The following is a 24,243-nucleotide window of genomic DNA, read 5'->3' as shown; positions in this document are numbered from 1 at the left end:
ATCTGTTCTAGAATCCTGGACCTCAATCCATGAGCTAGTGAAAGTATTTGATTTACTCCAAGCTAAGAAATGTATAATCATACAAGCATCATGTAGAACTTGGACATTAGAAACAAACAGTCCCCCATTTCTCCCTGTTTTTCAAGTATTTTTGATGAGCTCCTAGGCTTTTTTTGGAATAAAAAAGCCTAGGATGGAATTTTGAAAGTAATGTAATATTTCAGGGTTTACTCTAATTGGTATAGTTCTTAACAACTATATGAGTTTTGGTAACATGTAAGCTCTTGCGATCTCTAATCTTTCCAAAAAGGATAGTTCAATCTTACAACATAATGTAGAATATTCTTTAAATTCCTGCAAAAGATGCAGATAGTTATAGTCCATCATATCTATTATATTGTGGCTGATCTTCTCCCTCAGATAGTCCATTGTTTCCATTTAAAAATGTATAAGGATCTAAGGTGATTAATTTCCTGGGACTGTAAACCAAAGGTCATAAACTGCATATTGGCAATGTTAATCTTATAATTTGAATACTTGCTATAGTTTGCAAATAATTTTAATGCGGCTAGGATACACTCGTAAGGGTTTGACAATGTCAGGAGTGAATCATCTGCAAATAGGGTAATCTTATGTTCAACCAAAGTTGCCTAAATCCCCCATACCTTTGTTGATTGTCTGATTAAGGTGGCCAATGGTTCCATCAACACAATGTAAAGCATTGGTGCTAAGTGGCAATCCTGGCAAGTTCCATTTTGTATATGAAAATATTCAGACATCATCCCCAAACCTATTACCATCGCTATAGGCTTTGAATAAAGTATTTTAACACTGTCTCTAAAATGACCTACCAATCCAACGTGCAATATTACCAAATCCATAAAGTTCCAGTCCACCCTAGAGAAGGCCTTTTTGGCATGAAGATGTTCTTTCTATTGACTCTATGGATACAGTTAAGGAACTTACGTATATTACCTGGAGCTTCCCTGGCCCTGACAAACTCTGACTAATTCCCATGTAACATCTACATTCATAAGTGATATGGGCTGGAGGTCTTAGTGAGATATGTTCTTTCCTTTGGGATTGGAAGAAAAGAGGCTTGGAGGAATTCTTCTAGTAATTGTTCCATCTTTGGAAAATGAGAGATAACCTCAATAACAGCGGAGTGACTATAGACTGAAATTATTTATTAAAGATGGTCGTAAAACCATTTGGTCCAGATGCCTTATTTGGTTTCAAACTTTCTATAGCTTCTCTAATCTCTAAGAAATTGGCTGGTTTAATACTTTTAATGGTTCATTACTTATTGTGGGAAGTTTTACATTTGAAAGAAAGGAATTAATTGTTTGTTTTAAGATTATATAAATAACAATAATAGTCTCGAAAGGCCTTTGAGATTATCTGTGAAGACAGAAAATTAATTTTATACAATATTTGTTTTAATTATTTTGGCCTTGCATTTATATTTTTTGTATAATACTTTTTATTGAGTTTTCAAGTATACAATACAATTTATATAACTGAACATTGACAATGCATGTGATACAGTCCTTTCAACATTTTAGGATATTATTTCACATATTTGAAACTTAAACATAGAGAAATTTGTGTACTTAAATTAGTAATGGATTACATGGAGGAGAACATCGCAGTTCTAAAGTGGCGTACATCATCGACATACTAATAAAGTGATTCATTACATTATCTAAATATTGAGCCACTTTAATGCTTAGCTGCTTACCGCCAGAATGTCAGATTCTTGCAGCTACTCCATTAATGGGTTAGGTTCAGTTAGCAAATGTTATTAATTTTAACAAACTGGTGGAGAAGGGGAAGGGTAAAGGGTTGAGGGGGAGGGGGGAGGGAAGGGAATTTAAGACCGGACTTTGTTAGGGAATTAACTTTACTCGGGGTTTCCCTGATTGTACATTCTATTGGGCTGGTTTTCTCCACATATCCCACTTTTCCCATGCTATTTGCCAGAATGGGTTTCCTATTTTCATCTGCCGTGCGGCTATTTCATATGACTTAGTAGTCTACCGAGTCCAGACACTTATCAATGTCCGGGGAGCTTGCTGTAAGCCACAATCTACCTATGGACATGAGAGCAGCAATAATGATATGGTACATGAGATATAGATCTATTTTCTTTAAGCCCTGAGGCAATGCTAATAACATGTAAGTTTCTGGTGTGAATGGTATATTCTTGCCAGTGAGACCTTCAATGGCTCTCGAAATATTCTCCCAAAAAGGCTTCAGATTGGGGCATGTCCACCATATGTGGAGCATCGTGCCCAGCTCATTGAGGCACCTCCATGCAGAGTTTTGACTTCCCCCTGTCATATTTGTGTAGTGTAGTCGGTACTACGTACCAGCGGTATAACACTTTTCTGCTTGTTTCTACGTGGGATGCGTTCAATGTTAGCTGTTTGTGAGCTAATATAATTTTTGACCAATCTTCGTTTGATATATCCGCCTGTAACTCTTGTTCCCAAGCACGTACAAATTGTAGAGTCTTAGGTGGTGTACTAGTACTAAGCATTTTGTATAGAAGAGACAATAGTTTTTGTGGTTGTTTATTAGTGACACATGCTTTCTCTAATAATGATATGGTATCACCTTGGCTGCGTGTCTTATCTACAGAAACATGTTTCTGCACCCACGAGTGCAGTTGTAAATAAGCGTAGTATGCTTTATGGGGCAAGTTAAACGTTTTGGAAAGTGAATCATATGTAAGCAAGTGACCTCCCGGCATTAATTGGGATAGGCATTTAATCCCATGGCTTTGCCATAGTCCATGATCAAATCCCGGTATAAGAATGTGTAATGCTTGGATTTGTAGTGCTGGAGAGAAGTAGGCAGCTGGATAGTGTTTTGTAATATATTTGTCCCAGACGGCCAATGTAGCCGTTGTGGTTGGGCTGGCATTCCTATATTTTGGCCTTTTGTCTTTGGGAATCCAGGCCAGTGTGGACATCGCTATGCCGCCCACCTGTGCCATTTCGATCTGGTGCCATGGTGGTATTGTGACGTGGTGGAAAGTCGCTACGAGCGTACTCGTGAGAGCCGCCGTGTAGTATCTCCTAATCTCTGGTGCCCCCATCCCCCCTTCTTTGAAGGGTTTGTACATAGTAGCTGCAGCTACTCTAGAGCGCTTCCCTCCCCAGATATAGCTATTTAGTAAGCGTTGGGTGTCAATAAAAAAGTTTTTTGGTATATGGATTTGAAGCGTCCTGAATAAGTATTGCAGCTTGGGTAAGATCATCATCTTTATTGCTGCTATCCTACCCATCCAGGAGACATATTTGCCCTTCCAGCTGCATAGCTGTTGCTTAATATTATTGAATAATGGTAGGTAGTTCGCTTTATATAACTGCCCTGTCGAGGGTGTGAGATGTATTCCTAAGAACGTCAAGTGGTCTCGTCTCCAGTCAAATGTGTGTCTTTTTTGTAGGCTAGCAATTTGGGCAGCTGAGAGATTAAGTCCCGTAGCTTGGGTTTTGCTAACGTTAAGTTTATAATAGGAGCAGTTCCCGAACTTTGTTAGTATATTTTGTAATTGTGGCAGTGACGTGTCTGGATGTGATACGGTCAACATTACATCATCGGCAAACAGGGTAATCTTGTGCATTTTCCCCCCTATGATTATCCCTTCAATGTCGGTGGAGTCTCTTATATGCTGAGCTAGTGGTTCCAATGCCAGGATATATAACAGTGGGGACAATGGGCATCCTTGCCTAGATCCATTTGATATCTGAAATGTTTTGGAAGTAAAACCCCCATTAGCTATTTTTGCTGATGGGTTATCATATAGCGCCGATATTAGCCTAATTAAACTCTCTGGGAAAGCGAATTTCTGTAGCACTGCCGTCAGGTATCCCCAGTGTAGCCTGTCAAACGCTTTCTCAGCATCTAATGACAGCGCCACACTAGGCACCCCGGACAACTGGATACTGTGGAGGATGTTGACCAGTTTCCTGCTTCCATCTGAGCCTAATCGGCCCCGTACAAACCCCACTTGGTCGTCTTTGATTAGCTTGGGTAGAAGTGTTCCTAATCTGTTGGCGTATATTTTGGCTAATATTTTTAGATCCGTGTTTAGGAGCGATATAGGTCTTAAGTTTTGGCTTCTGTGTGGTGGTTTCCCAGGTTTAGGGAGAGTAGTGATATGCGCCAACAACATTTCTTGCGGTATTTTACCCATCTGGATGATCGTGTTGTAAAGTTTTTCTAGTATAGGGGTTAGTGCATGAGAGAAGCTTTTGTAATAGGCGTTAGTAAACCCATCTGGGCCTGGGGATTTCCCTTTCGGGAGTGCATTAATTGTAGTTGCTATTTCAGTTTGGGTAATGGGTTCTTCTAATAGAGATCTATCTTTTTGTGTGAGTTGTGGTGTGTGTACTCCTTCCAGGAAGGAATCAATGTCCGAGGCAGTTGGCTGGTGCGTATGTTCATCTTTTTTTAGGTTATACAATGTATCATAATAATCGGCTAGTAGGTTATTAATATCACAGGGGTTGTATACTTTATTTCCTTGTTGATTAAGTAAAAACGGTATTTTGGAATTTTGTCTTTTTTGCCGCAAGAGAGTTGTTAAAGCCTTCCCCGCCCTATTTCCCTGTGTATATGTTTGGAGCTGAAGTCTGTGGGTAATAGTGGCTGATGTATGGAGGTGGATATCATTCAAATGTTTTTTAATTTGGTCTATATTTTGTTGGGTAGCCCTGGACGGGTTCGACGCCTGTGTAAGTGTTTCGTTTCTAAGCTGTCTCACAAGGGAGACATAACTTGCCTTTGCCTGTTTATGTAGGTAGGACGCCTGGCTAATCAGGAGGCCACGAATGAATGCTTTGTGCGTTAACCACGCCGTAGCCGAGGAGACGTCTGGTGTGTCATTTATAGCAAAAAATGCGTTAATCTCCTCTGTGAGTTTAGCTGTGAAATTAGGGTCTTGCAGGAGGGCTTCATTCATACGCCACTGGGATGTTGCGCGTGATTGAAATTTATCTAGTAGTGTTAGCGTGACAGGTGCGTGATCAGACCAAACTATATTACCTACGTCACTTTGTAAGGCCGTCGGTAGTAGGTCCCCTGATACGAATATAAATTCAATTCTAGTGTATGTTTTATGTACTGAGGAGTAATATGTAAACTCCCGATCATTCGGATGGTGTGTTCTCCACACATCATATAAGTTATATTCCATAAGGAGTTTTGCTAAGGCCGTAGCTTGTTTGCATAATGATTTACATCGTAATGGACCCGCTGTCTGTGTGGAGTCCAGTTTAGGCTGTAGAATGTGGTTTAAATCACCACATAAAATTGTGGAGGAGGGGTATGTAGTGGGAATTTTGTGTAAGACTTTCTGGAGGAAATTCCTCTGATCAGTGTTTGGGCCATATATCCCCACCAAAGTATGTAAAGCATTGTTAATACTACAGTGCAGTATTAGGTATCGGCCTTGCGTGTCCTTTTTGAGGCTCAAAAGTTCAAATGTGACCGAAGCATGGATAAGGAAGGATACCCCCCTAGATTTTGAGGAATAGGTGGAGTGGTATTGTATTGGATAATCTTTGCCTGCAAATGCAGGAACCTTATTATGTACAAAATGAGTCTCCTGTATGCACAGTATATCAGTTTTAGTGTGCTTTGCCTCATCTATAAGGAGTCTCCTTTTATGTGGCGTATTCAGACCTCGTGTGTTAATAGACATTATTCTCACCATTTATGAATAAGTAGTAAGCTCTGCTGCAGAAGGGTCTAATATTGGGATACCTCTACCTCCATGTGGAGGGGAGGTCTGTTGCACCTCGTGTAACGACCATGTAGGCAGGTAATATTGAGGTACTTGGCAAAGTAGCACTGTAAGCTTGGAGTGGTAATGGGATAGATTGGGTGTGAGATTTGTCCCTGTATGGGTTTGTTGCCGGTCTATGGCATCTTGGGGTGGGGTGGATAAACTAGGGGAAAAACTTAGAACTATGTACAGGATGTCTCGCGCGGAGACAGTAAGTGGTGTTACCACTAACGAGGGATGGAAGAAATAGTTTTCTACCATAAACGTGGCTATTGGGCGCCTATAGGTACCTTGATAGTTGCATCCACTGTATGTGGGGTGTACCGTATGATTTGGCTTATTCACCTCACGGTTTACTGGGTTTTGGGTACTTCCGTACGAGTTAGGGCCTACCCCTCGCCCCTTTCCGGAGGCCTGTGACTAGTTAACTGCCCCCGGTCACCTGAGGAGACTAATCATTGGTGATATAGGGATGATTCGCCATAGTGTGGGGTTACCTTGTCATGCATTACACCATCTTAACCTAACACATGAGTGAGCTGCTAGTTTACACAACACAACATAACCGACTATCGCTTCTGTCGCTAGCATCCCCCCCTATTCTTCAATCGCCCTACATAACAGATCCCAATACAACTTCGGGGAGCCTGGATTGCAGGTCCCCGTTACCTCAGGGTCACTCACGACCCAAGTGAGCCCCAACAGTTGGGTTATGTCCTTTAACAGTTGTCTCAAGCTCAGTCTGTTTGGCGGGCCGCTCACTCTACAGGTCGCATGCTCCCATCACCCGAGCAAGTGTGGGTTCAGGCCTCTCGCCCTCCGAAGGTTTGTGTTCTTTAAAGGCAGTGTCGGGTCAGAATGAGGGGTATTCCTCCACTACGGGCAGAAGGCCAGACCCGGCTCCCCCGCAATTGCCCACTGCTCTGCGTACGCTTCGTCACAGGGATGGCGGGAGAACCCGGTCCAGCCTCCCCCAGCCGTCGAGACCCCCTTGAGGAATCCCGCGCCCGGGATGATCTAAGCCTGTCGCTGGAAGCCAAAGAATATCTAAAAAAAAAATAAAAAGTCACATTGTCCACATGAAGTTGTTTAGTCCTTGTTGGGAGGCAATAAACGTTCGTAGACCAGGCCGTCAACTGGTGTCAGATTAGCGCTTAGGTTTGTCCCAGTCCCGTTTTAGTGTACCTGCTTGACTCGTAGAGTTGGTTGCTGGTTCTATCGGTATATTCCATGCGAGTGTTCATCACCATCGTGCCTCCATCTTTTGTAACAATCAGTTTAGTGGGAAAACCCCAGCGGTATCGGATGCCTCGCGACCGCAATGTGTTAGTAACTTGTGAGAACTCCCTCCGTTTTTTGAGGGTAGCGGCTGACAAGTCTGCATAGATTTTGACATCGGGGTAATCAGTTGGGGGATTTTCCCGCATTCTGCTGCTTCTGAGTACATGTTCCTTAATGTGGAAATAGTGTGCCCGAAGTAGTATGTCTCTGGGTGTCGCCTGTGGGAGATGTCGGGGTTTCGGAATACGATGCACTCTGTCTACCAGTAGCATGTCTGCCGGTATTTCTGGAACATAAGCGTGCAGTAGATTCCTCACGTAGGCCTGCAATTCGTCGGTGGCAATATCTTCGGGGACTCCCCTTAATCGGAGGTTATTCCGGCGTGACCTATCCTCTAGGTCTGCTATCTTATCCTCCGATTTGGTAATTTCTGTCGCCATGCGTTCCACATTCGTGGCCAAATCATTGTGCGCGGTAGCGAACTCGTCACACTTGTCTTCCATGTGCGACGTCCGCTTGCCGAGTTCTTGTATGTCCTTGCGCATGGAGTCCGCCGTGTGCTGCCATGTGGTGATGAGCTTAGTGGAGAGTATCTCCAGGGCTGCCGTTAGGTCTGCTTTCGTTATTGGTGACTTATCTGGTGACTGTAACAGGTTAGTGACCTGATCGCCATCCTCCATTTCAGGATCCGTGGGGTCCGTCGAGGCCTGTGCCGCCAGAGACACATGAGCGCTTTTCTGGCTGAAAAAATTGAGCTTGTCCGGTTTCGCCGAGCTCCTCTTACTCTTGTGATGCGACATCGTTGATTAATTTCAGTGGATGCTGCTTATTTCGTTAGGATTGCATTGGATTAGGCGCCCTGTTGTTGGAGCAAAGGGTTCATGCGACCATCTTGCTCCGTGGTTAGCCACGCCCCCTGCATTTATATTTTAACTTATTTGTTAGAGATTTACATATTCTGTTGTTGGTATAATAACAGTTTTGTTTTATTTGTAAGGTGTTCTTTATATAAAATTTCCAAGTAATTTTAATTCTAAAAGCAATCTATCTCTATCATCCAAGTTAATCTTTATATAGATTTTCCAAATTTTATATAAGGTTGTTGCAGCTTTTTTGTTTTTTGTTTTTAATTAAGGAGCCCATTTTAAAACACTGATGCCTCATTATACACTTAAATGTTGCCTAAATCATTATATCTGATACCTCTCTGTTGGCTTTTTGTGTCTCTCAATACAATAAATAAAAAGTCTTTCCAAACTTTATAAAATTTTAGATTAGGCCTTATATTCAATATTGCTTTAATCCTATAATTAAAGAGGCATGGTATGACCACCTTATTGGACTGATGCTAATATTTTTAACCAACGGCAAGGACTGATTCCTAATCAAGAAAAGATTTATACAAAAATATGATTGGTGGGTGTTAGAATTAAAGGTAATCTCTATTCAGTGAATTAAAGACATTTGAGCAAATAGCACGTTTTGCCATATGAAGCTCAGCAGTTTGGTGGCATTTGAATCTAAAGATAAAATTCCCCTACTTGTGCTACTCTTGTGTAATTTAGGGTCATCAATAAAATTACAATCACCTCCCATTATTTGAGTATTTATAACAAGCTTATCTAATTTAGCATATAAGTTAATAATACGTTCATTTTATTAACTTGTTAATTTATTTATTTCTTTTTGGCTAAATTAATTAAAAACAACTCTGCACAAAGCAAAACTAGTGGGTAAATGGTCCACATTTAAGGAGAAACAGAACTGTGGATGAAAATACTGTGGCATATCCATCATAGCTACTGTACCATATTTACAATTTATATTCTTTTTATACCGTGCTTTTTTTCTGGATTTATTACGAAGAGTGGTGATTATACTAAGCCAGAGATAAAAAAAATATAATTGGAAAATGCAAATATTGGAAGTAAAAGCATTTTAAAATCTATAGTTTGCATAATAAAGCATTTCAGACTCAAAACAAATTAAAGTAAAAATATATATTTATTTTTACTTTTACTATAGCTACATAAAATATACACTTATACCAAATAAGCGTATGCACATTTTGGCAGTATTGAAACATGAATGCTTCACCTGTGAAAGTAGAATTTTATTTCTCACTTTCTATGTTAATCACAGAAATTGTTTAAAAGTCTGATTTTCCACACAATTATTTTCACTTGTCAAGTTCAGTTGGTAAACTGCAGATTGAGAAAACTACTACATATATAATAGAAGGAGGAAGGGTCAATCTTTGTGACCCTATCTAAAACAGATATGAAGGTGGAAATCACTTGTAGACTCTGGCATGGGATAATGAGACATTTATAATAAATGAGCAGAATGCAGCTGTTTATTTGGGATCTAATTCTATACAGTATTTATATAACTAGAAATCAAATCTCCATCGGCTTTTGTTTTCTTTGCCTTCCATTGCAGTTGAGCACTGTAAGATTGTATTGAATGTCAGGTTAAAAATGACATGAATTGTACTTAATTTCTTTAAGGTACATATTTTCATAGAATCCATCAAGAGCTATTTTTATTTGGATCAATTAACTTCTATAGATGAGACTTAGCAAGGGCATTGTGAGGACTCTTTTCTTCCTCGTTCCCTCAATCGGCCAGTCTTTTATGTGACTTCCGTATAGGGCATAACCATGCCTCCAAATTACATGGCCACCATTCATCTCTGCTAAAACGAAACTCAGTGCAACTTTAGATCACTCAGTTATTTTGTTATACTGTGCGATTCAATGCGCTACCTGAGCTCCTGCTTGTTAACTGCTGTTGCCGAACCCTGCTTGATTTAAATTATATTTATGCTGACATCTCTATTCCCGACCTTTGATGGATTTTTAACCTGGAGCCTGTATTTCTCCTTCTTAGACCTCAGACTGAATTAGTGCCATATTCCCTACATTAATGATTTATATTAAAGTACTCCTTTTCTTTTTGTTCTTAAGGAATCTTCTCATATTCATTTCTTAAGATTATACAGCTATTTGAATATTGCATTTACCCCTTTTGCTACTTATGAGTATACTGAGATACTTCATGATTTTCCTCTTAAATAGACATCACTTTTTCTCCCCAAATCTGTAATTAAGTTCCACCCTTCACCATATCAGTTGCGCCTGACAGGCATACTGTGGGCCTCCTTCTTCTTGCGCCAACATTTGTTTTCTGGATCATTTGTGTTGCATGGAGCAAATGAGCTCGATATAGTCTCTCCAAAATAAGTACCACCGTGGAGAAATATATGAGAGCTTTTATTTATCAAAAAAAGCAAAAGTAATTTTGGGGTAAATTGCCAAATAAACCTGGAGATTTGTTTTGGCCTGAACAGCAATTCATCTGAATGCTAAGCTCTTAGCTGTAATGTACCTGACTCAAGCACCCACTTAAACACACAATGGCATGTTTGCTTTGGGATGTGATTCTACCTTCTGCCCATGGCAACCAAAAAGAAAGATGAGGGAAAGAAATGAGTGATTGACTAGGGGACAGAAAATAAAAATTGATTCCAGAAGAAGTTGTTTGGAGCGTTCAAATGCCTTTGCACATAGCTCAAAACAGGTTTACTGGTTTTTATTACTTTCTAAAAGATCGTGCAGTGGTTTAGTTATACCATGAAACCCAATAGGTTTTATTATCCAATTTGATGGCAAACATGATGCTGCTTATAAAGCAAATGATGAAGCTGTTTCACCACGGCTAAGAAAATTTGGACTTAAAGTAAACATATAGAAGTGTGACAGTTGGAAACCATTTTAATTTGTTACTGAGGAATCAGCTACTGAAGAAGATATGTGCTTGCGCCTGAATAAAAGGTTGACTGAAAAATGTTTCAGAAAGTAAGTGATATTGAGGACAGTTATTGACACTAGGTAATATCACAGCAAATGTGATATAATCATGGCCACACAGGGATAAAAAACACCACAACTTACTAGAAAGGTGCACATAATCCAACAATGGAGTTACAGGATAAGTTATCAAATATGTTTTCAATGCCTTTATTCTTCTATGAAAAAAAAACCCTAAAACTTTATGTTTAGTAACGTACTTTGAGTACAACACCATTTTTTTATTTTTTTTATTTTGCACTGAAACTTGTGAACCGTTATAAAAAGGGCAATAATATTAATGCTGTGCGTTCTATCAAAATGTATGTCCCATAAATATGCCTCACAGACAGCAACGCTAATCTGAATAATTCAACATATACGGAACATCAAAGAGGCAATTTGGAATAATAATTTTCACATTTTCAATTTACATTAAAAACAATTAAAATGTTTATACACAAGCTTTTTTTTTCTAGAGACCTTGATTCGTAAGTTACATTATGTATGACAAATGCATACCTTGACACATGTAAATGCAAATTGAAATCCTTGCTCTTCCAAGCCATTTCTGTAGTTACACATTTCAGATTTTTATAATTTGTCTGTTCTATTTAAGACTTTTCAAGTGAATGCGCACAGTTCATCTGAGAAGAATAACAAATGTTGTTTTCATCTTCTGCTGGAGAAAATCAAAATTCCACAGTCTTCAAAATAATATTTCTGCTCATATGACTGACTAGTGGCGGACTGCTTAGCAATTTGCATACACAATTTGTCTGATAGGTGATGGTATTTGACAATTTATCATTATAATTGGAAAACCACTGATAAGAATGCTGTATTAGATTAAAAATCAATGCTCTGTTCTTGATAAATTCAAAATGTATTCTGTAAACCTTAATCCTAATGAAAGACTTTCAAAATAAATAAATCAATGGATGACTAAAATAATTAAATATGCCAATTAAATATTGGGAACATTTTTCAAATTACTGAGAGACAGAACATGCATCTTTTTCTTTTTTTTTTTTTTAATGACAGATTTCTGAAATTCTGAAAATAATTATTAATGCTAATTATTGAAGTACAAGGCGAAAGAGACACAAAGAATATATGCAATATTTATTCATTGACTGTATTTGCCTATTTTGACAATGCATACACATTTTGATCTGTATTATATAGATAATATAACAATAAATAATTGTTATATAAATATACTGATATAAAAAGTGTAGCTTTATTATACCCATGTTGTTTAGAAGATATATATTTACTGAATGTTGTAGTACGGATAAAAATAAGTAGTCAAATAGTATAGATGCAAAATAATAAAAAAATATTATTAGTATTTTGACTATATATGTATAGCTGATATTTTGTGCAGATTAAGTGTCTAGAATTTATAGGAGTGCTGCTGACAATTTTACATATTATTTTTGGTGGGTTTTTTATTTTTAACTGTTGCCTTTTTGCGCCCATACTGTCTGCAAAGCAACGGATTCATACATTTTTCCATCACTTTGTCTAGAAGAAAAGTGGATGGATTTTTACACCACTGCAATTTAATGATAATCGTAAATAGATATTTCTGTGCCACCTGGTAGAATTTGCTATAAAGAAAACTAGCATGTTTTATCACTTTAATAAATATGATCAAAATAATGATGGAATTGAATTGTCACTTTTTTGAAAACTTAACTATGAATATTCCCCCACTGTTAAAAAGTTGGTCAATGGGTGAATATACCATAAAAACTGCAGATGAGTCACCAGTCAGTATGCACACATGTAGTGATGGGTCTAATATTGGCATATAGTGTTTAAGACATTCATCTTAACCCCTTCACTACCTACCACTTTTTAATTGAAAAAATATTAGCATAACATTTATTTGAAGCAAGGAATGCATAGCTAGTACATAAACCTATAACACTCATATTTCTAAAATAAGGTATTTAAACCTGCTATAACAATCTTTATCAATCTCTGGAATGCTAATGTAATGTAAACAGTAAAATGGTAGTGTCCATTTACTCCCCCTGCCCCCTTCCAACCTGTAATAATGGTATCACTCAGTGACACTTCCTGTACTGCTTCTAAGCAGGGGATGAGCTTGCAACTTTAAGTTTATATCAGTAACTAGTGGCTTTTAGCAGATAATTTTGTTTCACTGCAGGGTGGAAATCCTAATTTGAGTATAAGTGACTTAGGCTTTATGGGCTAAATTTTCTTGAAAACAAAAATGTTTATACTCATTGATATTGAACAGCTTAAACGTAATGTATTGGATATGTTAGTGGAAAGTTCTGATATTAATTAAAGGAATTATTTAGGGATCTGTACATGTAACACTTACGAATTTGGAAACTGAAACAGAAATTCGTTAGCTTATTAAGCAAATTATTAAGCAAAATTATTGAGCAAATTATCTTTGCTGTTTAGTTACTTTGTACCAACATTATCTAAGCAGTTCTGGCAGAAATGTAATAGAGATATTTGACATTAATAGTTTAAGATCTATGGAGTAGTAATTGAAAAATAATATAATGGAATTCTTATGTATAATAAGTACAGCACAAAAGGTACAATATTGTCAGAAATGTTCTAAAAAAGTACATAACTTTCTTCTATAAAATTGTCTTTATCTTAAACCAATAAATATCAGCATATACTATTTCCTGGTATTGTGGTTAGTTTAAGAAAAGTATAAGAAATTATAATGATCATAAAAATATTTAGAAAAAAAAAAATGCAAATGAATGAAGGACTTGTTTTCCTGCTCCAAAGAACAATATTTTAATTTTTTTTTTAAGAAATCATTCCTTATGACACAATATTTTACTATATCCTGATGCAGCTTCTCTCAGCTTGCTGTTTTACTGTCCTGCTGTTCCTTGTCTCTTGTTGATGACATGATAAAGCACTCAATAATTTCAGCTATGGGTTTGTGATGCTCTGTTTACTCCTTATCTGTATGACATAAATGTGTTTAAATCAGTGCTTCCTATTTTCTTTGCAATAAGCACACGCAATTTAGCATAAAATGAAACATACATCAAAACAGATTCACCATTCTCAAATGGGATGCATTTATAAATGTTTTGAATTTGGAATGCAGAGAACAAGAACTACACATGACAGTATGTGACATAGTGTAAAATAGGATTAGCTGTTTAATTCAACTCCCAGTCTATGCTGGATTTATTATCCTTCAGAAAATTATGTTTGACTGAAAGGCTTAGCTAAAAGTAAGTGGCTCTATCTCCATAATAATGAGGTTAGTGTAGAGGATATTGGAAATGCCATTTCACATTGACTTTTAAAGCCAGATTGTTTTTTCCCCTTTTAAGATGAGGTTATGCTTAAACTAGGTTTGAACATATTAGGAAAGTTGACAAGTGCCATGCACATGCTAACATCACCTCATTTTCAATACTGAAAGAGTCTTAACTAAAAATAATGCAATTTTATGTGTAGTGTGCTATAAATTATTTCAAATATGTATGCATAATAATAATACATTTCTGCAATAGTGAAGTATAATAGCAATTTAAAAACAATTTAAAATTTTAAAAATAAATTGCATTAATAGTTACATAAAAAATATCAATAATAAAACAGACAAGCAAATACTGTCAAGAGTACCTAAAAGTGATGTAGTGCTCAGACAATCTAGATCTGTATACATTAGAAGGTTTTCCTCATTGATTTGTTTTGCAGATGTCACAGCAAGTCATGGTCCACCTAGGAAACATCTGTACTTGCAGGAGAAGAGGAAAGGTCTAGACTTATTTGTAGACGTGGAAAGCTGTTTAGGTGATGGCAACCAAAGGTCAGGTTTAATCCAAAAACAAAGCATTGTCTTTGTAATTCTGCTTAGCTTTATCACACCGACATTTATGAATGAGCTTGGAGAAGTAATTAGCGATACAAACTAATCTAGGATATCAGACTAAAACAATTATTCTACACCTGAAGAAGCTGAAGAAGGAATGTTATGAATTGTATGACTCATTAGCTTTTGATCAGTGGAAAAATCCCATTCAACCTTTTCAACCAGAGAGATCTTGAAAAATGTTGCCAAGAATGGTAAAAAAATTGCAAGAACTGTATGTGCAGTCTGCAGATAATAGTCCTAAAGACTCATAGCTGTACTATAGTTATAGCCAGAATTGGGTTTACCAAGTATTAAATACATTCAAGATCATCATTTGGTTCTTGTTTAATAAGTTATTTTTTTTTATCTTTTTTAAGTATTTTGTGCCATCAAAGTGCTATTTATATTATATGTAACAAATGGTATATAAAATCAATTTTAATGTCAGGCTGCCTATCAAATATTACTAGGCAGTGTATTCCAAAGGTATGTTATATATAATTTAATCTTAATAATTCTTTAAAGTAACAAACCTGTATTACACATGGAGAATACAATCTGTAGACATACTACATTATATTCTAATGTACATATTCTCCATCCATAACTGGGACAAGGCTATACAAAGTAAAACCATTGTGTTTAATATATTAACAAAACTGGAAAAACATCTATAACACTGTCACATAACTGATGTGGATCCCTTAGAGTTTATTTACATCTCAGCCTACTATACTGTAGAGTTTCCAAAACTTTTTAATAAAACAGTTTGACTTCTTACTTGGGGACCACTAGGTACCGCCCCTTGCCTTCACTACTTCCGACAGAGAGCTGGAAGCGTTTTGTCTGAGCTAAATCTGTCTTTGCAAGGATTAGCTCATTGGCTGAGAGTGATCAGCTAATGCTTTCAGAGAATGGGTTAGATCAGCAATGCATGGCTCAACTAAGGCACTGATGAAAGATCTTGCTTAGGAGTTTATGTTTCTCTGTTAGGCCCACAGCAAATCTGACTATATCTGTGCTGGGAGGAAGTAGTTACTGGCTATGAACCTGTTAATATTTCCTGGCAAGTGATCAGTCTCTGTGAGCAGCTGTATGCTGGGAAATTCTATACATGGTTGCTACTGGTGGCTCTCATCTTGGAGCCATTAGTTTCAGTGTTTACCTGCCGATTGTGGCATATAAACTTGCATGTTGAGATTCGCAAAACAATGACATGCCTGGACAGCCACTCAACCTCTAGTACCAGTTATTTGTGACATAATTTGGCACAAATGGGTAAAAAAAAAGCAGTGGAGGCAATGAAGTGAACGTGGTTAAGGAGTTAAACAAAAACTGTTTTAACCATATTGACATATGGTATACTGATTTCCATTGTATAAAAGTACTCTATCTATATTAAAAAAATAATCCTGTGTAGTGGAGCTAATATAGTTATATGTGATTAAGACCTATTCCAAATCTGCTTATCTTCAATGCTTACCAAATTGATGACAGATGGTACTTGTCCAGAAGACAAATGTTTAATTAATTGATTCTCGATGCCTTGCTGCAAGATTGGTAATAATTATTTTATTGGCAGATGAAATAATATAAACTTAATCAGGTGAAACTTTTTTGTCGCTGTAAATGTTACGTGGCAACTGTGAAGCATCTGCTGGCTTAGCTAATGCTTCTGTATGTTAACGGCCCTTCGAAAGATGTGTGGCATCACCTTTTATATTCCATGTTGACAATACAAAAAAAAATAATTACTCTACCTATATTTATTAGTCCAATATAATTGTACTTTTTTAAATAAGGTAATTGCAGATTACCCTAGCTTTATTAAAGAGGTCATCCTCGTTTTAATAAAGAGGCAAATACTTTGCCTAACTTTCTTTACTGTAACTCCATAGCAGTAATGACAAGTATAACAACTAATCATAAAACAATAAGAAATTATATAAGACCTCCCCACAGGAACAACCTCCTCTTTCTTTGATGAAACAACAGCATTATTATTATTATTATTATTATTATTATTATTATTATTTATAAAGAGCCAACACATTCTGCAGTGCTGTACAGTGGGTGGACTAACAGACACATATTTGTAACCAGACAAGTTGGACACACAGGAACAGAGGGATTGAGGGTCCTGCTCAATGAGCTTACATGCTAGACAGAGTGGGATATAGTGAGACAAAAGGTAAGGGTAGGGTAGAAAAGTAGGTTGCTAGGATAGTATTCACTGAGGAATTAGTGTTTTGTTTTGATGACAGTTGCAAGAGAGAATTCAGAGTGCAGGGAGGGAAAGCTGTTGACAGTTTAATTGATATGCTTTCTTGATTAAGTAAGTGTTCAAAGATTTTTTGAAAGCGTAGAGAGTGTGTGAAAGTCTAACACAAGGGGAAGAGTGTTCCATAGGAATGGTGCAGCCCTAGAGAAGTCTGTAAGGCGAGCATCAGAGGTAGGAGTAAAAACAGGGGTTAAACATAGGTCTTCGGCAGAGCATAGTGGCCTAGACGGGACAGATTTTTATATTAGTGAGGATAGTGAGTATTTTTTTGATACTCTCAAGACATACTATTAGGGATAGTGATGTACCGAACTGTCCGCCGGCGAACAGTTCCCGGCGAACTTAGCGTGTTCGCGTTCGCCGCGGTGGGCGGACACATGCGCAGTTCGATCCGCCCCCTATTCGTCATCATTGGGCAAACTTTGACCCTGTGCCTCTCGGTCAGCAGACACATTCCAGCCAATCAGCAGCACTCCCTCACTTCCACACCCTCCAACCTCCCTCCCAGCATCCATTTTCGATTCATTCGGAAGATGCATGCTTAGTGAGAGGAGGGAAAGTTTAGCTGCTGCTGATTAGATAGGGAAATTGATAGCTAGGCTAGGGTATTCAGTGTCCACTACAATCCTGAAGGACTCATCTGATCTCTGCTGTAAGGACAGCACCCCAAAAAGCCCTTTTTAGGGCTATAACATCAGGCTGCTTTTTTTTTTTTTTTTTTCCTCTGTAATGTAATTGCAGGTGCCTGCCTGCCAGCTTCTGTGTGAGGTTCACATTGGATACTGTGCCTATTTGCCCAGTGCCACCACTCATATCTGTTTTAACAATTGGTTAAGCTTTACATTTAAAATAAATATTTTTTTTTCACTGTAATAGAAGAGCAGTTGCCTGCCTGCCAGCTTCTGTGTGAGGTTGGATGCCTTGCCCATTTGCACAGTCAGTGCCACCACTCATATCTGTTTTAACAATTGGTTAAGCTTTAGATTTAAAATAAATAATTTTTTTTCACTGTAATAGAAGAGCAGTTGCCTGCCTGCCAGCTTCTGTGTGAGGTTGGATGCCTTGTCCATTTGCACAGTCAGTGCCACCACTCATATCTGTTTTAACAATTGGTTAAGCTTTAGATTTTAAATAAATCATTTTTTTCACTGTAATAGAAGAGCAGTTGCCTGCCTGCCAGCTTCTGTGTGAGGTTCACATTGGATACTGTGCCCACTAGCCCAGTGCCACCACTCATATCTGTTTTAACAATTGGTTAAGCTTTAGATTTTAAAGAAATCATTTTTTTTCACTGTAATAGAAGAGCAGTTAGTTGTCTGCAAGCGTCTGGGTGTCAGGCCTACTTCAGCGTGTGCTCTGCAGACCTGTGCCAGCGTGCTTTGACAGTTGCCAATCATATCTGGTGTCTCTTTAGTGTGCTTTTACAAAGAAAAAAGGTTTCCAGTGTAAGCTAATAGCAGACAGTCAGTGTCCTTCAAGCGGCTCTGTCAGGCCTTCCTTCAGCGTGTGCCCTGCACAACCCTGCCAGCGTGCTTTGACAGTTGCCACTCATATCTTGTGTCTCTATAGCGTGCTTTTACAACCAAAATTTTGTTTCCACTGTAATAGAAGAGCAGTTGCCTGCCTGCCAGCTTCTGTGTGAGGTTCACATTGGATACTGTGCCCACTAGCCCAGTGCCACCACACATATCTGTTTTAACAATTGGTTAAGCTTTAGATTTAAAATAAATATTTTTTTTTCACTGTAATAGAAGAGCAGTTAGTTGTCTGCAAGCGTCTGTGTTTCAGGCCTACTTCAGCGTGTGCTCTGCAGACCTGTGCCAGCGTGCTTTGACAGTTGCCACTCATATCTTGTGTCTCTATAGCGTGCTTTTACAACCAAAATTTTGTTTCCACTGTAATAGAAGAGCAGTTGCCTGCCTGCCAGCTTCTGTGTGAGGTTCACATTGGATACTGTGCCCACTAGCCCAGTGCCACCACTCATATCTGTTTTAACAATTGGTTAAGCTTTAGATTTTAAAGAAATCATTTTTTTTCACTGTAATAGAAGAGCAGTTAGTTGTCTGCAAGCGTCTGGGTGTCAGGCCTACTTCAGCGTGTGCTCTGCAGACCTGTGCCAGCGTGCTTTGACAGTTGCCAATCATATCTGGTGTCTCTTTAGTGTGCTTTTACAAAGAAAAAAGGTTTCCAGTGTAAGCTAATAGCAGACAGTCAGTGTCCTTCAAGCGGCTCTGTCAGGCCTTCCTTCAGCGTGTGCCCTGCACAACCCTGCCAGCGTGCTTTGACAGTTGCCACTCATATCTTGTGTCTCTATAGCGTGCTTTTACAACCAAAATTTTGTTTCCACTGTAATAGAAGAGCAGTTGCCTGCCTGCCAGCTTCTGTGTGAGGTTCACATTGGATACTATGCCCACTAGCCCAGTGCCACCACTCATATCTGTTTTAACAATTGGTTAAGCTTTAGATTTAAAATAAATATTTTTTTTCACTGTAATAGAAGAGCAGTTAGTTGTCTGCAAGCGTCTGTGTTTCAGGCCTACTTCAGCGTGTGCTCTGCAGACCTGTGCCAGCGTGCTTTGACAGTTGCCACTCATATCTTGTGTCTCTATAGCGTGCTTTTACAACCAAAATTTTGTTTCCACTGTAATAGAAGAGCAGTTGCCTGCCTGCCAGCTTCTGTGTGAGGTTCACATTGGATACTGTGCCCACTAGCCCAGTGCCACCACTCATATCTGTTTTAACAATTGGTTAAGCTTTAGATTTAAAATACATATTTTTTTTTCACTGTAATAGAAGAGCAGTTAGTTGTCTGCAAGCGTCTGTGTTTCAGGCCTACTTCAGCGTGTGCTCTGCAGACCTGTGCCAGCGTGCTTTGACAGTTGCCACTCATATCTTGTGTCTCTATAGCGTGCTTTTACAACCAAAATTTTGTTTCCACTGTAATAGAAGAGCAGTTGCCTGCCTGCCAGCTTCTGTGTGAGGTTCACATTGGATACTGTGCCCACTAGCCCAGTGCCACCACTCATATCTGTTTTAACAATTGGTTAAGCTTTAGATTTTAAAGAAATCATTTTTTTTCACTGTAATAGAAGAGCAGTTAGTTGTCTGCAAGCGTCTGTGTTTCAGGCCTACTTCAGCGTGTGCTCTGCAGACCTGTGCCAGCGTGCTTTGACAGTTGCCACTCATATCTTGTGTCTCTATAGCGTGCTTTTACAACCAAAATTTTGTTTCCACTGTAATAGAAGAGCAGTTGCCTGCCTGCCAGCTTCTGTGTGAGGTTCACATTGGATACTGTGCCCACTAGCCCAGTGCCACCACTCATATCTGTTTTAACAATTGGTTAAGCTTTAGATTTTAAAGAAATCATTTTTTTTCACTGTAATAGAAGAGCAGTTAGTTGTCTGCAAGCGTCTGGGTGTCAGGCCTACTTCAGCGTGTGCTCTGCAGACCTGTGCCAGCGTGCTTTGACAGTTGCCAATCATATCTGGTGTCTCTTTAGTGTGCTTTTACAAAGAAAAAAGGTTTCCAGTGTAAGCTAATAGCAGACAGTCAGTGTCCTTCAAGCGGCTCTGTCAGGCCTTCCTTCAGCGTGTGCCCTGCACAACCCTGCCAGCGTGCTTTGACAGTTGCCACTCATATCTTGTGTCTCTATAGCGTGCTTTTACAACCAAAATTTTGTTTCCACTGTAATAGAAGAGCAGTTGCCTGCCTGCCAGCTTCTGTGTGAGGTTCACATTGGATACTGTGCCCACTAGCCCAGTGCCACCACTCATATCTGTTTTAACAATTGGTTAAGCTTTAGATTTAAAATAAATAATTTTTTCCCACTGTAATAGAAGAGCAGTTGCCTGCCTGCCAGCTTCTGTGTGAGGTTCACATTGGATACTGTGCCTACTTGCCCAGTGCCTCCACTCATATCTGTTTTAACAATTGGTTAAGCTTTAGATTTTAAAGAAATCATTTTTTTTCACTGTAATAGAAGATCAGTTAGTTGTCTGCAAGCGTCTGGGTGTCAGGCCTACTTCAGCGTGTGCTCTGTAGACCTGTTCCAGCGTGCTTTGACAGTTGCCAATCATATTTGGTGTCTCTATAGCGTGCTTTTAAAACCAAAATTAGTTTTTCACTGTTATAGATTGAATAGCAGTTACTTGTCTTCAAGCGGGTGTCTCAGGCCTACAGTGTGTTCTCTGCAGAACTGTTCCAGTGCACATTGCCAATCATATCTGGTGTCTCTATAGCGTGCTTTTAAAACCAAAATTAGTTTTTCACTGTTATAGATTGAATAGCAGTTACTTGTCTTCAAGCGGCTCTGTCAGTCCTTCCTTCAGCGTGTGCTCTGCAGAACTGTTCCAGTGCACATTGCCAATCATATCTGGTCTCACAGTAGCTTGCACGCATAGTACCACTAATCCCCAAAAAAATGACAGGCAGAGGCAGGCCACCCCGCAGGGGCCGTCGTGGTCGTGGTGCTGTGATTCCCTTTTGCCCTAGAATAATGCCCAGTTTTCAGAAGCCACGTACCCTGAACTTGAAAAGTTCTGAGGACTTAGTTGACTGGCTAACACAGGACACCCAATCTTGTACAGCCTCCGCTCGGAACCTTGACGCACCATCCTCCTCCAGCTTAGCTTCAGGCACCTCTCAAGATAGCACTCACCCGCCTGCCGCCACCACCAAAACTAGCACCACAGCCGCTTTACTTGGAATGTCAGAGGAGTTATTCACACACCCGTTTGAAGAAATGAGTGATGCGCAACCATTATTGCTAGAGGATGTAGATAACAGGGATATGTCTCAGGCAGGCAGCATTAAACACATGGAGGTACGGTGTGATGATGATGATGTTGTACCCGCTGCTGCTTCCTTTTCTGAGTTGTCAGATACAAGTGAAGCGGTTGATGATGACGATGCGTCCATGGATGTCACGTGGGTGCCCGCTCGGCAAGAAGAAGAACAGGGCAAAAGTTCAGATGGGGAGACAGAGAGGAGGAGGAGGAGACGAGTTGGAAGCAGGGGGGGTCGTCGCAAGGAGCTAGTGGCACAGTCAGACAGCATGCATCGGCACCCGGGGTCAGCCCGACAGCACGCCAATCAACGCATGCTGTGTCCACCACCAGAATGCCGTCATTGCAGAGCTCAGCAGTGTGGCATTTTTTTTGTGTGTCTGCCTCTGACAACAGCGATGCCATTTGCAACCTGTGCCAAAGGAAACTGAGTCGTGGGAAGTCCAACACCCACCTAGGTACAACTGCTTTGCGTAGGCACATGATCTCACATCACAAACGCCTATGGGATCAACACATGAGTACAAGCAGCACGCCTACTCTAAGCCGCCATCCTCCTCCTGGTCCAGCATCTTCAGCCACGTCAACCACTGCTGTCCTTCTTGCCCCCTCTCAACCATCCGCCACTCCGTCTCCCGCCTTGAGCAGTTCCCACTCATCTGCCCACAGTCATGTGTTTCTGTCAAGGACATGTTTGAGCGTAAGAAGCCAATGTCACCAAGTCACCCCCTTGCCCAGCGTCTGACAGCTGGCTTGTCCGAACTATTAGCCCGCCAGCTTTTACCATACAATCTGGTTGAGTCTGAGGCGTTCAAAAAATTTGTAGCTATTGGGACACCGCAGTGGAAGGTACCCGGCCGGAATTTCTTTTCACAAAAGGCAATCCCCAACTTGTACTCGATTGTGCAAAAGGAAGTCATGGCATGTCTGGCACACAGTGTTGGGGCAAGGGTCCATCTGACCACTGATACCTGGTCTGCAAAGCATGGTCAGGGCAGGTATATCACCTACACTGCGCATTGGGTAAACCTGCTGACGGCTGACAAGCAAGGAATGCGTGGCATTGCAGAGGAGTTGGTGACACCGCCACGAATTGCAGGCAGTCCTGCTGCCACCTCCTCTACTCCTCCTACTCCATCCTCTTCCATAACCTCCTCGGCTGAGTCCTCTTGTGCCGCTGCTTCTTGCTCCACATCAACGGCACCCCCCAGCTCCCCAGGTACTATTCCACATCCCGGATACGGCAGTGTCACGCCGTCTTGGGTTTGACTTGCTTGAAAGCAGAGAGTCATACCGGACAAGCACTCCTGTCCGCCCTGAACGCACAGGTGGAAAAGTGGCTGACTCCGCAGCAACTGGATATCGGCAAAGTGGTGTGAAAAAATTTGATAGCGGCATTGAAGTTGGGCAAGTTGACACATCTGCCGTGCATGGCACATGTGTGTAATCTGATCGTTCAACGCTTTGTGCATAAGTACACAGGCTTACAGGACGTCCTGAAGCAGGCCAGGAAGGTGTGTGGCCATTTCAGGCGTTCCTACACGGCCATGGCTCACTTTGCCGATATCCAGCGTCGAAACAACATGCCAGTGAGGCGCTTGATTTGCGACAGCCCTACACGTTGGAATTCAACACTCCTAATGTTCGACCGCCTGCTCCAACAAGAAAAAGCTGTTAATGAATATTTGTATGACCGGGGTGCTAGGACAGCCTCTGGGGAGCTGGGAATTTTTTAGCCACGTTACTGGACGCTCATGCGCAATGCCTGTAGGCTCATGCGTCCTTTTGAGGAGGTGACAAACCTAGTCAGTCGCAGTTGTGTGTGTGCGTGTGTATGGCTGTCTGCCTGTGTGTGTGTGACAGGGTGAAGATTTCTTGCACATGGGTGTGACAGGGTGAAGATTTCTTGCACAGGGCGCCCAAAGGCCTAAGGCTGGCCCTGCGCATGGGTCAGTGGCTCTGCACCAGACTTCCCTCCAATTGATCAAAGTTAAAGTATTTCAAGTGGACTGATTACAATTACAGGGCCTCTAAAGAGTCCTGTATTGTTAATTGTCGTCACTACCTTCCCGCGTCGGGAGTGGGTCATTTGCGCCCCTGCTGCCTTCCTTGCATGTGGTAGCTGTTTGTCAGGGATTTGTCAATCCATATCTGCCAAGTGACCCTATGACAGGGTGAAGATTTCTTGCACATGGGTGTGACAGGGTGAAGATTTCTTGCACAGGGCGCCCAAAGGCCTAAGGCTGGCCCTGCGCATGGGTCAGTGGCTCTGCACCAGACTTCCCTCCAATTGATCAAAGTTAAAGGATTTCAAGTGGACTGATTACAATTACAGGGCCTCTAAAGAGTCCTGTATTGTTATTTGT

This window comes from Pelobates fuscus, chromosome 6 (genome assembly GCF_036172605.1).
Source record: "Pelobates fuscus isolate aPelFus1 chromosome 6, aPelFus1.pri, whole genome shotgun sequence".
Lineage (NCBI taxonomy): Eukaryota > Metazoa > Chordata > Amphibia > Anura > Pelobatidae > Pelobates > Pelobates fuscus.
Note: the sequence above shows the minus strand (reverse complement) of the source record.